This window comes from Dasypus novemcinctus, chromosome 15 (assembly GCF_030445035.2).
Source record: "Dasypus novemcinctus isolate mDasNov1 chromosome 15, mDasNov1.1.hap2, whole genome shotgun sequence".
In the NCBI taxonomy this organism is placed as follows: domain Eukaryota; kingdom Metazoa; phylum Chordata; class Mammalia; order Cingulata; family Dasypodidae; genus Dasypus; species Dasypus novemcinctus.
In genome coordinates this window covers 63545917-63558549 of record NC_080687.1, presented here as the reverse complement: position 1 = coordinate 63558549, position 12633 = coordinate 63545917, and the positions used below count along the sequence as shown (strand labels likewise).

The 12633-nt window shown below is 37.3% G+C and overlaps 1 long non-coding RNA gene across 1 annotated transcript in view; it reads right to left on the bottom strand.

The window, feature by feature from the left end:
* The window catches only part of LOC139436533 (uncharacterized), a 226341-nt gene extending 213910 nt beyond the window's left edge, over positions 1 to 12431 (bottom strand). Inside the window, exon 1 of the long non-coding RNA XR_011645826.1 lies at positions 12377 to 12431. This is a non-coding gene — a long non-coding RNA (uncharacterized lncRNA). The remainder of the gene's footprint in view (positions 1 to 12376) is intronic.
* Between the last annotated feature and the right edge of the window lie 202 nt (positions 12432 to 12633).

Here is a 12633-nt window from a genome sequence, read left to right as displayed (position 1 = left end):
GACCCTCCCCTCCGAGCATTCTAAACAGGTAACCCTCTTTATTATATTTTGATATGATTTTCTCGGCATTTTACTCTCCACCAACACCTAACCCTCTCCTGTGTTCGTATGCTACCCCTCCCTCCCCCCACTTTTGGGCAATGTCACCCATCCGTCCCTCCCCAGCCACCCTCAAACCCGCAAAGCCCCAACCAAAGGCAACCCCTTGCCCCCCTTTTATCTCTTCTTTGTGTTCATACTTACCACCATCTCGTCTTAAATTCCACCCCTGCAGACATCGGCTCATATCCTTCCTCCACCCTCCGATTTCCTGTAAGCCTATCGTTCAGTCTCTTGCTATCTAAGGCAGCTTGTTTATTTCATATCATTGAGGTCATGTAGTATTTGTCCTTCAATGTCTGGGTTGCTTCACTCAACATAAGATTCTCAAGATTCATCCATGTTATCACATGTGTTTGTAGTGTGTTTGTTCTTACAGCCGAGTAGTATTCCATTGTGTGTATATACCACATTTTATTGATCCACTCATCTGTTGATGGGCATTTGGGTTGATTCCAACTTTTGGCAATAGTGAACAATGCTGCTATGAACATTGGTGTACATATATCTGTTTGTGTCCTTGTTTTCAGTTCTGCTGGGTATATACCCAGCAGTGGTATTGCTGGGTCATATGGCAAATCTATGGCTAGTTTTTTGAGAAAACGCCATACTGTCCTCCAGAACGGTTGGATCCTTCTGCATTCCCACCAGCAGTGGATGAGTGTTCCCCTTCCTTCACATCCTCTCCAGCACTTGTATTCTTCTGTTTTTTTCATAGCTGCCAATCTTATGGGTGTAAGATGGTATCTCATTGTAGTTTTGATTTGCATTTCCCTGATAGCTAGAGATTTGGAACATTTTTTCATGTGCTTTTTTGCCATTTGTATTTCTTCTTCGGAGAAGTGTCTGTTTAAGTCTTTTTCCCATTTTTTGAATGGGTTGTTTATCTTTTTATTTTCAAGATATAGAAGTTCTTTATATATGCACGTTATAAGTTTCTTATCAGATATATGATTGCCAAATATTTTCTCCCACTGTGTGGGCTCCCTTTTTACTTTCTTGACAAACTCCTTTGAGGTGCAGAAGGCTTTTATTTTGAGGTAGTCCCATTTATCTATTAGTTCTTTTGCTGCTCGTGCTTTTGGTGAGATATTCATAAATCCATTTCCTATTACAAGGTCCTGTAGATGTTTCCCTACACTGCTTTCTAAGGTTTTTATGGTCTTGGCTCTTATATTTAGGTCTTTGATCCATCTTGAGTTGATCTTTGTATAAGGTGTAAGATGGTAATCCTCTTTCATTCTTCTACATATGGCTATCCAGTTCTCCAGACACCATTTGTTGAATAGGCCACTCTCTCCCAGTTGAGAGGGTTTGGTGGCTTTATCGAATATTATGTGGCTGTATATGTGAGGTTCTATTTCAGAGCTTTCAATTCGATTCCATTGGTCTATGTGTCTCTCCTTATGCCAATACCATGCTGTTTTCACCACCGTAGCTTTGTAGTATGTTTTGAAGTCAGGTAGTGTGATTCCTCCAATTTCGTTTTTCTTTTTAAGTATGTCTTTGGCTATTCGGGGTCTCTTTCCTTTCCAAATAAATTTCATAGTTAGTTTTTCTAGTTCCTTAAAGAAGGCTGCATTGATTTTTATTGGGATTGCATTGAATGTGTAGATCAGTTTTGGTAGGATAGACATCTTAATAATATTCAGTCTTCCTATCCATGAACAAGGAATAGTCTTCCATTTATTTAGGTCTTCTTTGATTTCCTTGAACAATCTTGTATAGTTCTCGGTGTATAAGTTCTTTACCTCTTTAGTTAGATTTATTCCTAAGTATTTGATTTTTTGATTTACTATTGTGAATGGTATTTGTTTCTTGATTTCCTCCTGATCTTGCTCATTATTAGTGTACAGAAATGCTACTGATTTTTGCGCATTGATCTTATAACCTGCGACTTTACTAAACTCATTTATGAGTTCTAGAATCTTCGTTGTAGATCTCTCAGGGTTTTCTATGTATAGGATCATGTCATCTGCAAATAATGAAATTTTGACTTCTTCCTTTCCAATTTGAATGCCTTTTATTTCTGGTTCTTGCCTCAGTGCTCGAGCAAGTACTTCTAAGACAATGTTAAATAGGAGTGGAGACAGTGGGCATCCTTGTCTTGTTCCTGAGTTTAGAGGGAAGGAGTCTAGGATTTCTCCATTGTAAACAATATTGGCTTTAGGTTTTTCATATATAGTCTTTATCATGTTCAAAAAATTCCCTTGTATTCCAATCTTTTGGAGTGTTTTTATCAAGAAAGGGTGCTGTATTTTGTCAAATGCTTTTTCTGCATCAATAGATATAATCATGTGATTTTTTTCCTTCAATCTGTTTATATGGTGTATTACGTTGATTGATTTTCTTATGTTAAACCATCCTTGCATACCTGGGATGAATCCCACTTGGTCGTGGTGTATAATACGTTTAATGTGTTGTTGAATACGATTAGCAAGTATTTTGTTAAGTATTTTTGCGTCTAGATTCATTAGAGAAATTGGTCTGTAATTTTCCTTTCTTGTGATGTCTTTGTTTGGCTTTGGTACTAGGGTAATGTTGGCATCATAGAAGGAGTTGGGTAATGTTCTTTCTGTTTCGATTTTTTGGAATAGTTTCAGCAGGATTGGTGTCAGTTCTTTCCGGAATGTTTTGTAGAATTCACTTGTGAAGCCATCTGGCCCTGGGCTCTTCTTAGTTGGGAGATTTTTAATAACTGATTCTATCTCTCTGCTTGTGATTGGTGTGTTAAGATCATCAATTTCTTCTTTCGTCAATATGGGCTGCTTATGTGTTTCTAGGAATTTGTCCATTTCCTCTAGATTGTCATTTTTGTTGGAATATAGTTTTTCAAAATATCCTTTTATGATAGTCTTTATTTCTGTGGGGTCAGTGGTGATATCGCCTTTCTCATTTCTTATTTTGTGTATTTGCATCTTCTCTCTTTTTTTCTTTGTTAGTGTTGCTAAAGGTTTGTCAATTTTGTTAATCTTCTCAAAAAACCAGCTCTTGGTCTTGTTTATCTGTTCAAGTGCTTTCTTATTTTCTATTTCATTTAGTTCTGCTCTTATCTTTGTTATTTCCTTCCTTCTTCTTCCTGTTGGGTCACTTTGTTGTTGTTTTTCTAATTCCTTCAAATGTGCAGTTAGTTCTTCAATTTTTGCTCTTTCTTCTTTTTTGATATATGAATTTATGGCTATAAACTTCCCTCTCAGTACTGCTTTTGCTGTATCCCATAAATTTTGGTATGTTGTGTTATCATTATCATTTGTTTCAAGGTAGTCATTGATTTCTTTTGAGATTTCCTCTTTGACCCACTGTTTTTCTAAGAGTGTGCTGTTTAATTTCCAAATTGTGGGGTGAAATCTGGGCTTCTGTCCCTTGCAAATCTCCAGCTTGACTCCACTGTGGTCAGAGATAATGTTTTGTATGATTTCAATCTTTCTGAATTCGTTCAGCCTTTCTTTGTGGCCTAGCATATGATCTATCTTGGAGAATGATCCATGTGCGCTTGAGAAAAATGTATATCCTGCTGTGTTTGGGTGTAGCGATCTATATATATCTATTAGATCCAGCTCCTCTAATATACTATTCAGATGTTTTGTTTCTTTGGTGATTCTCTTTTGAGATGTTCTGTCCAGAGTTGATAGTGGTGTATTAAAATCCCCCACTATAATTGTAGATGTATCTATTCTTTCACTTAGTTTTTCCAGCGTTTGCCTGACGTATTTAGAGGCACCCTTGTTAGGGGCATAGATATTTATGATTGTTCGATCTTCTTGCCAGATTTTCCCTTTCACTAAAATGTAGTATCCTTCTTTGTCTCTCACAATTGTTTCACATTTAAAGTCTATTTTGTCTGATATTAATATAGCTACTCCTGCCTTTTTTTGGTTATTGTTAGCTTGTATGATTGTTTTCCAGCCATTCACTTTCAATCTCCATGCGTCTCTGGGTCTAAGATGTGTCTCTTGTAGACAGCATATGGATGGGTCATATTTCCTTATCCAATGTCCCAGTCTGAATCTTTTGATAGGTGAGTTTAATCCGTTGACATTCAGTGTTATTACTATCAAGGAATTATTTGTGTTAGCCATATTTTGATTGGATTTGTGTTTGTCATATTTTGTTTGTATATTTTTTTTTGGTCTTTTTTGTTATTGTTGTTGGTCTTATACTCTCCTCCAACTCTGCCTTTCCTGTTTTCTTCTTTCTTCCTGTAGAACTCCCTTTAGAATTTCTTGAAGGGGAGGTTTCTTGTTGGTATACTCTTTCAGTTTCTGTTTGTCTGCGAATATTTTGAACTCTCCATCATGTTTGAATGCTAATTTAGCTGGATAGAGTATTCTTGGTTGGAAATTTCTTTCCTTTAGTACCTTGACTATATCATACCACTGCCTTCTTGCCTCCATGGTTTCAGAAGAGAAATCAGCACTTAATCTAATTGAGCTTCCCTTGTATGTGATGGTTTTCTTTTCTCTTGCTGCTTTTAGGATTTTCTCTTTGTCTTGAGCCTTGGATAATTTGACAAGTATATGTCTTGGGGTGGGCCTGTTGGGGTTTATGACTTGTGGAGTGCGCTGTGCTTCTTGGATATGTACATCTGTCTCTTTCAGTAGATTTGGGAAGTTTTCAGCCATTATTTCCTGCAGCACTCCTTCTGACCCCTTTCCCTTCTCTTCACCTTCTGGAATGCCTATAATACGTATGTTTGAGCGTTTTGCATTGTCATTCAGGTCCCTAAATCCTAATTGGATTTTTTCTATCTTCTTATTGACCCCTTCTACTATCTGTTTGATTTCTGAAGTACTGTCTTCCACATCACTAATTCTCTGCTCTGTCTCTTCTAGTCTGCTGATATTTGCTGCTAGTGTATTTTTGATTTCTTGAACTGTGGTGTTCATTCCCATCATATCTATTATGTTTTTTCGTATGTCTGCAATTTCCCCTCCAAGTGATGTCTTCATGTTGTTAACCTCTTTCATTACTTCGTCAAATTTGTCGGTGATAAATGTTCTGAGATCTTTCATTGCTTGTGCCAAGTTTTGCTCCCCTTCGTGATTATTGGTTTGTTGATTGGATTCAGCCATGTTTTCCTGATTACTGGTTTGGTTTGTAGATTTTTGTTGCTTTCTGGTCATCTCTTTATCTTGACGGATTTAATCAGTTCCTTAGCTTCTTTGTCTGCTCTTGGAGGTTAATTAGCTGTTATTTTTGCATCGGTGTTATATCTTCTCTTTGTCACTTTTTTTCTTCTTATTCTAGTTTCTTGTTGTTGGTTAAGTTCACGCTACCGCGGGCCGGGCATACAGGAGGGGTCCCTGGACGCGGGGCCGAGCGCTCCCGCAGCCCCCAGGCTGGCCTACACGTGTCCCTCCTGCCCTCGGGGTCCCTAGCTGCACCCCCAGAACAGCTTGATCGGTCATTTTAAAAACAAATATTTGAATAGTTTCTATGTGCCAGATTTTGCTTATAAGAAAGAGAATTCCTTTTCAACACCTTTTAAACAAAATGCTCCTGATTTTAAGGGACATATATTTTAGGGCAGAAAAAATATAATACATAAGTAAACTTTTAAATGTGCAGTATAATTCTGATTTTGGTAGCTACACTCTAGGGTGACCACAGTTGAGTCATGCCCTTATATAATTCCCTCCCTGCAAGCAGGGATGGAAAAGATGACTTGCTTTAATCCATAGAATATGGCAAAGGCGATGGATGTTACTTTCATGATTTTGTTACATTATATTAGACTCCCCCTCAGCAGAGTGTGGGGAGAGATTCTCCTGCAGGCCTTGAAGAAGCAAATAGTCCTGGAGAGAGAGTTAAGTGGCAGGGACCTAAGGATGGCTTCTAAGACTTGAATGTGGCCTCCAGGATCTGTGCATCACTTCTAGGACCTGCAGGTGACTTCTTGGACCTGAAGGTGGCATCTAACCAGCAACCAGTATAAAGCAGGGCCCTCAGTCATACAGTTGCAAGAAAATGAATTTTGCAAATAACCAGGATGAGTTTGAAAGGCAATTTTCCCCAGTCAATCCTCCAGATGGGAACATATCCAGGTCGGTACCTTCACTACAGTCTTCTAACACCCCGAGCAGAAGATCCAACTAAGGTGTGAGATGGTATGTGTTGTTTTAAGTTGCTAAGATTGTGGCATTTTTTTTTTTTACAATAGAAAACTAATACACTTACAGTGATAAATTTTATGAAAACAACAAAAAACAAAATAAAAACCACCAGTTCAAGGTACAACAACAATTTTGGATCTCTGTGGATGAAATTTTTACTCCTCTCCAGCTATTTTCCTAAAGCTTCAGGCAACAGAATCACTCATTAAAATAATTTAATTATACAGCAACAGTTATAGTGAAACAACTCATCTCATTTTATACCTCCATCCAGACAGCCACTTCTAAAAGATGAAATTTCTTTCTAATTTGTTCTTTATTTAATTTATTTTTAACTTTTTATCAAAATTCTTTGAAACTTACAGGGCAGTTACAAAAATAATATAATCCCCAAGCAGAGATTCCAATATACTTCTATCTACCCCCTTCTGATGTCCAGATCCACCAATTTTAACATTTTGCCACATTTGCCATATCATTCTCTGCCTACCTACCTACTTATCTATTATTATCACCTATCTGACTACCTACCTACCTACCAATTTGTGTATTTATCAATCCATTTTCTGAACACTTGAGTGTAGGTGTCTAGATCATGGACCTTGAACACTTAATATTGCCCTGCACATTTCTTAAGAACAAGGATATTCATTTACGTAACTACCTTAAGTGTAGTTATCAAGTTCAAGATATTTAACATTGATATAAAGCTTATGGTCTATATTCCAATTTTTTTCATATGTCTCAATGTCCCTTTGGGCCTTTTCTCCTCCCTTGCTAGATCTCATCCAGGATCATGCACTGCACTGAATTGTCATTGTTTTTTAAGTTGGTCCTTATTTCTTCTTTTTTTCCCCTTAAATGCGTGAACATATACACAACATAAACTTTTGCATATCAACCACTCCCAAGAATGCCATTCAATGGAATTAAGCACATTCACAATAATGTGGTACCCTTACCACCTTCTAATACTAAAACTTCCCCATCTCGCCATACAGAAACTTACAGCCTTTAGGAATTAACTCCCCATTATCTGTGCCCCTGGCAACCTGTATTCTAATGTCTGTCTCTATGAGTGTGCATGGTGTCTGATATTTTCTGTGTAGTTACCACAGGGCTTAAATTTAACATCCTAAATTTACAGCAATCTCCTTTGCTTTGATACCAATGTAACTTCACTAGTATACACCGTCATCCTCTCACCTTTATGAAGTCCTTATCAGAAATTATATCCTTTTTACATTATGAGTCCAAAACCACTGATTTATCATTACATTTTATGTATTTGCCTTTTGGATCCTGTTAGAAGTAAAAAATAGTTACAAACCAAAATACAATAGTACTTATATTTATATTTACCCATGTCATTATCCTCATTGGAGATCTTTATTTCTCCATGTAGCATCAGTCTATTGTCTCTTATCATTTCCTTTCAACCTGCAGAATTCTCTTTTGCTTCTCTTTTAGGGTGAGTGTAGTGGTGATAAACTGCTTCAGCTTCTGTTTATCTGGGAAGATCTTAATGTTCCCTCATTTTTGAAAGACAACTTGCCAGATATAGAATCCTTGCTTGGCAGTGTTTTCCTTTCAGCACTTTAAATCAGTGATCCCATTGCCTTCTTGCCTTCACAATTTCTAATGAAAAATTGTCACTTATTCTTATTGCAATTCTCTTGTACATGGCATGTTGCTTCTCTCTCTTGGTTGTTAGAATTCTCTCTCTATCTTTGGCATTTGACTGATTATAATATGATATGGTGTGGGTCTATTTGTGTTTATATTGTTTGGAGTTTGTTGAGCTTCTTAGATGTATATATTCACATTTTTTCATTAAATTTGGGAAGTTTTCAGCCAATATTTCCTTGAGTATTCTCTCTGCCCCTTTTCCTCTTTCTTCTTCTACAAGGAGTTCCACAGGTTCCTCAGGCTCTGTTCACTTTTTTCTATTCTTTTCTATTTCTGCTAGTCAGGCTTAATTATTTCAATTGTCTTACTTTGAGTTTTCTGATTATTTCTTCAGCCAACTCCAATTTGCTATTGAACCACCCTAGGAAATTTTTGCTTTGTTACTGTGCTCTTAAACTCTATTTGACTGCTTTTCATAACTTCCATCTCCCTACTGATATTCTCCTTGTCCTTACCTGTAGCAGTTTAATATGGTTATGAATTCCAAAAATAGATATTGGATTATGTTTATAATCTGATATGTACATGGGCATGATTGAGTTATGATTAGGGCATTAGGTCCCCACCCCTTGGTGGGTGGGGATTCACAGATAAAAGGCATGGCAAAGAACAGAGTTGAGGGCTTCTGATGTTGCAGTTTTGATGTTGGAGTTTGATGCTGAAGACTTAAGTTGGAGTGTCGGGAATTCAGCATGCAGAGGAAAGAGAAGTCAGCCCCAGGAAGAAAGGAACCTTGAACCCAGAGAAAAGCAAACCCCAGGAATGTAGGAACCCAGGAAGCCTGAATCCTCGCAAATGTCAGCACCATCTTGCTCCAAATAAACTTAGGTGAGGGAAGTAACTTATGCTTCATGGCCTGGTTTCTGTAAGCTCCTACCCCAAATAAATACCCTTTATAAAAACCAATTAATTTCTGGTATTTTGCATCAGCACACCTTTGGCTGATTAATACATTACCTATGATTTTTCTGATTTCCTTTAGTTCTGGTTCATGTTTTTCTTGAGTTCTTTGAGCATATTTAGGATTTTTAAAACCAAATCAATTTTATTGATACATATTAATAAACATACAGTTCATCCAAGGTGTACAATCAATGGTATTTGCTATAATCACATAGTTGTGTGTTTATCATTTCAATCATTATTAGAGCATTTTCATTATTTCAATAACGATAATAATAAAAAATAGATAAACAAACCAGAAAATTCCTCACTTCTCAATCTCTCTATGCTTCTTCCACTGTACATAGAGGCTATTTCTGGCTATTTTATCATTGTGTAATCAATGACTTTCAATATAATCACAATGTTGTACATTCATCATCTCAAAAATTTTAGAACAATTTCATTACTCCAAAAAAAAAAAAAATATTCCACACCCCCACACTCCTTAGCATTCTTTCCTCAGACCTGCATAATTGATTTATATTTACATTTTATATAAATGGAATCATACCATGTGTATAATAGTACTCTGTGTCTGGTAGGGCCATTTTTCAAAAGTATTTATCTTATATGCCCCAGGTCTGATCCTCCTCACTGATGGTTTCTAATGCTTTAATCTTTTCTTCACCTGGGATATCACTCTTTGTTTCTTTGTATGGTTTGTAACTTTTTGTTGGAACCTGGGCATTTTGATATTTTAATGTGTTATTGCTGGAATTTAGATTGAGGTATCTGTTCTTAAGATTGTATCCAGCTAGTATTATGACAAAATTTTCATTGACTGACAGGAGCTAACAAATAAATACATTTATTAACAAATAAATAAAACACCTTTTCCGATCTTTGCTGATTGACTTGTACAAGTGCTTATCCATTCATTGAGTTGAGAGAATACCTCCAGGCCAAAGTGGAGGGGGCTGCCTTATCCTTTCTGAACATGAATCTTATCTTGGCCATGTATGTGTGACTCTAGGAATTCCCCCATTTACATGGTTTTGAATGTCCCCTCTTCCCTGGAAATGGTTTCCTTACAACCCTAGGTACTGTACTGTATATCCTACAGTCAGCAATCCCCTACCCCAGATAATATGACTTGACTGCTGTCCCATAGTATTCTTTAGGAGAGCTCTGTGAATTGCCTTCTGCACACAGAGTGAATTTTGGGATCGTGAGTCCCTCAGGTCACCACCAGAAAGACTGGGCCAGACATACATGCTTCCAAGTTGGGCACATGGGTTACTCTGTTCCTTCTAGAACCAGGACCAGGCATCTTCACTACTAGTATGGGCTGGCTCTGTACCACGTTGGAGGGTGTTTCTCAGTAGCCTTTTGCTTGATTCAGTACATACTCTGTTACTCCAGTCCTTTAACTGTTCTGGAGCTTTGAGAAAGATATTTCTGCCAGTTCGTGTTGGTTATTCAAAGTTTCTGTGGGGGGACAGAGCCCTGAAGCATCTCACTCCACCATCTTGATTGGGTGGAGCTACTTTTTTTAGTCATCTTTTCAACAAAATTATTTGACCAAATTTTGTTTTTTCTTATTATCCACTGCAACTTGGTTCAACAAATTGAAACAATGAGGATGGAGACAAAAATAAGCATTTCTAGTCTGGCTAATGTTTGATATCTATGTTGCATTTATAGGGATGGTTTGGCAAAATCTTTTAATGGTAATAGATGGGGAATGGAGGGGATGGGGATAAAATAAAAGACTTCAGATTTCAGTTCATGGGATGATACTGATTAATTGGTTAATTCAACTGATTAATAGATTTTGATGGGAGGCTTCTAACATGTGTCCTACTTTGATTGACCACGGACCAAGAATTAAATAGAACTTATCTAACAAATCAGGGAAGAAAGCATGGGAATGAGTTGTCTCAGTTACAAAGAAGTAGTAAAAGGATAACAAATTCTGATGCCACTTCCTCCATAAAGTCTTTACCAATCATCCCAGTTGATGTGATGGCTTATAGCAATTTGTTTATATCCATTTGCCATTTGCCTTATTCTGTTTGACATGGGAGGACTCAGCAAGGGGATGTCCAATCCTCTCCATTGTAAGGTCAGTGGAGAGTAGGGGGTGTCTCAGGACCTCATGAAAAATTATTCTGTAGGGCCAGAGGTATTTGAGTAAAATTTAATTGACATGAAATATTAGTCCTGGAGGGAAATCAGGTAGTCTTGGCTCAGTGCTCCGGAGAAATGAGACTTTCACAATTAAATTCACAGACATTGTTAATACTGGGCCTCCAAAAGGGTGGGGCAAGGGAGGTGGAAATCAAGAGCTAAGCAATGAGGAGAAGGGTTATTTTCTTGGAAGATTTACTCAACACAACAGGACTATTTGTTAGAGATTATGGGACAGGAAAATGGAAATGACATGAGCTTGGCAAGGTACATGGCCAATAAAACTATGCAGACTTGAAGGATAGGTTCCTAATTTAAGAATAATACTGGATTTTTTGTATGCCTTAAGAATGTAACTACCTCTTCCCCATGCCCACTTCATTATTCTGAGGACAGATTCTGATTGGGTAAAGCAGGTAGACTACAGAATTAAAACTGAATCCTGTGATTATAATTTTCAGGTTTTGTGGGCACCAAGTCTTCTTTCCTGCATATATATCCAGAGTCTTTTGGGTTTAGAGGGCTCTTGGGGCAACATTAGATACCATGCATAGTCCTACTCCTGCTCAGCTCTGTTCTCATCCACTCTCCCTCTTGCTTATCCAACTCCAGACTTAAAACACTCCAACATATTTCCATCAAGACCTGTGTGCTTCTTATTATCCTTACCTGGCATACTCTTTCTGCTATTTCTTCACTTTGATCAATCCTCTGTTCAAACAGTATCCTGCTGGAGAAGAAGAACTCTCTCTCCCCTCATTCTCTTTGTTTTTCTCCATAGAGCTTTTTATGTCCTGACACACTTCTATTTCTTTGTTCATTTTCTGCTCCCTCCTCTCCCGCCCCCCCCCCCACTAGAATGAAAATTTCAGGAAAGCAGGGACTTTGTTTTGTTCACTCCCATGTTTCTAAGACCTAGAACTGTGCTTGGTCCATAGTAGGTACTCAATAAAATACTGGAGGAATCTATGAATGGACATCAAAATTTTAGATCTAAGATGCAAATGTTTATCGAGACTCACCAAGTGGGTCAGTTATTTTATCTGTGTTAGAGATATTTTAGGAAACAGAACATGCCTGGATCTGCTTTGTGGGGCTGCTAATTGACAGAGCTGTGAGTAGCTGAGGTAGGCAGAGGCAGGAGAAACAAGGTGGGGAGTGAAATTTTGCATGTTATAATTATATCACTAGATTATAAGCTCTTCAGAGGTGCTTATATCACACTTCTCCATTAATAGCTACTAGACTAAGGCTACCCAGTGATATCTGGATACTTACTAACATTTATTGAATAAATGATTGATTTGTTATTGAAATTATGAGCTACACAGTTGAGAATTACTTAAAATAAGAATATCTGTAATGACTTCCTCAAAATTAAAATTTAGGTTCAGACTTACTATAAAATGAGCTACTTTCATACCACTTCAGAAATCAGAAGACCTTAGCGTCAACCTGAAACATAAGACAACATAATATTCAATCAGATGAATGGAATTATATAACTATGACAGGACTGTGAAATTAAATATATATTAACAATGGGATGCTTTTAGAACAGTGCAGGTCATCCTTTAGGATTCTAGTGGCTAGCAACAATTATTGTTGTCATTATTTTTATTAGTAGTTGTAACAGTAATTGTAGTATATTGTGATG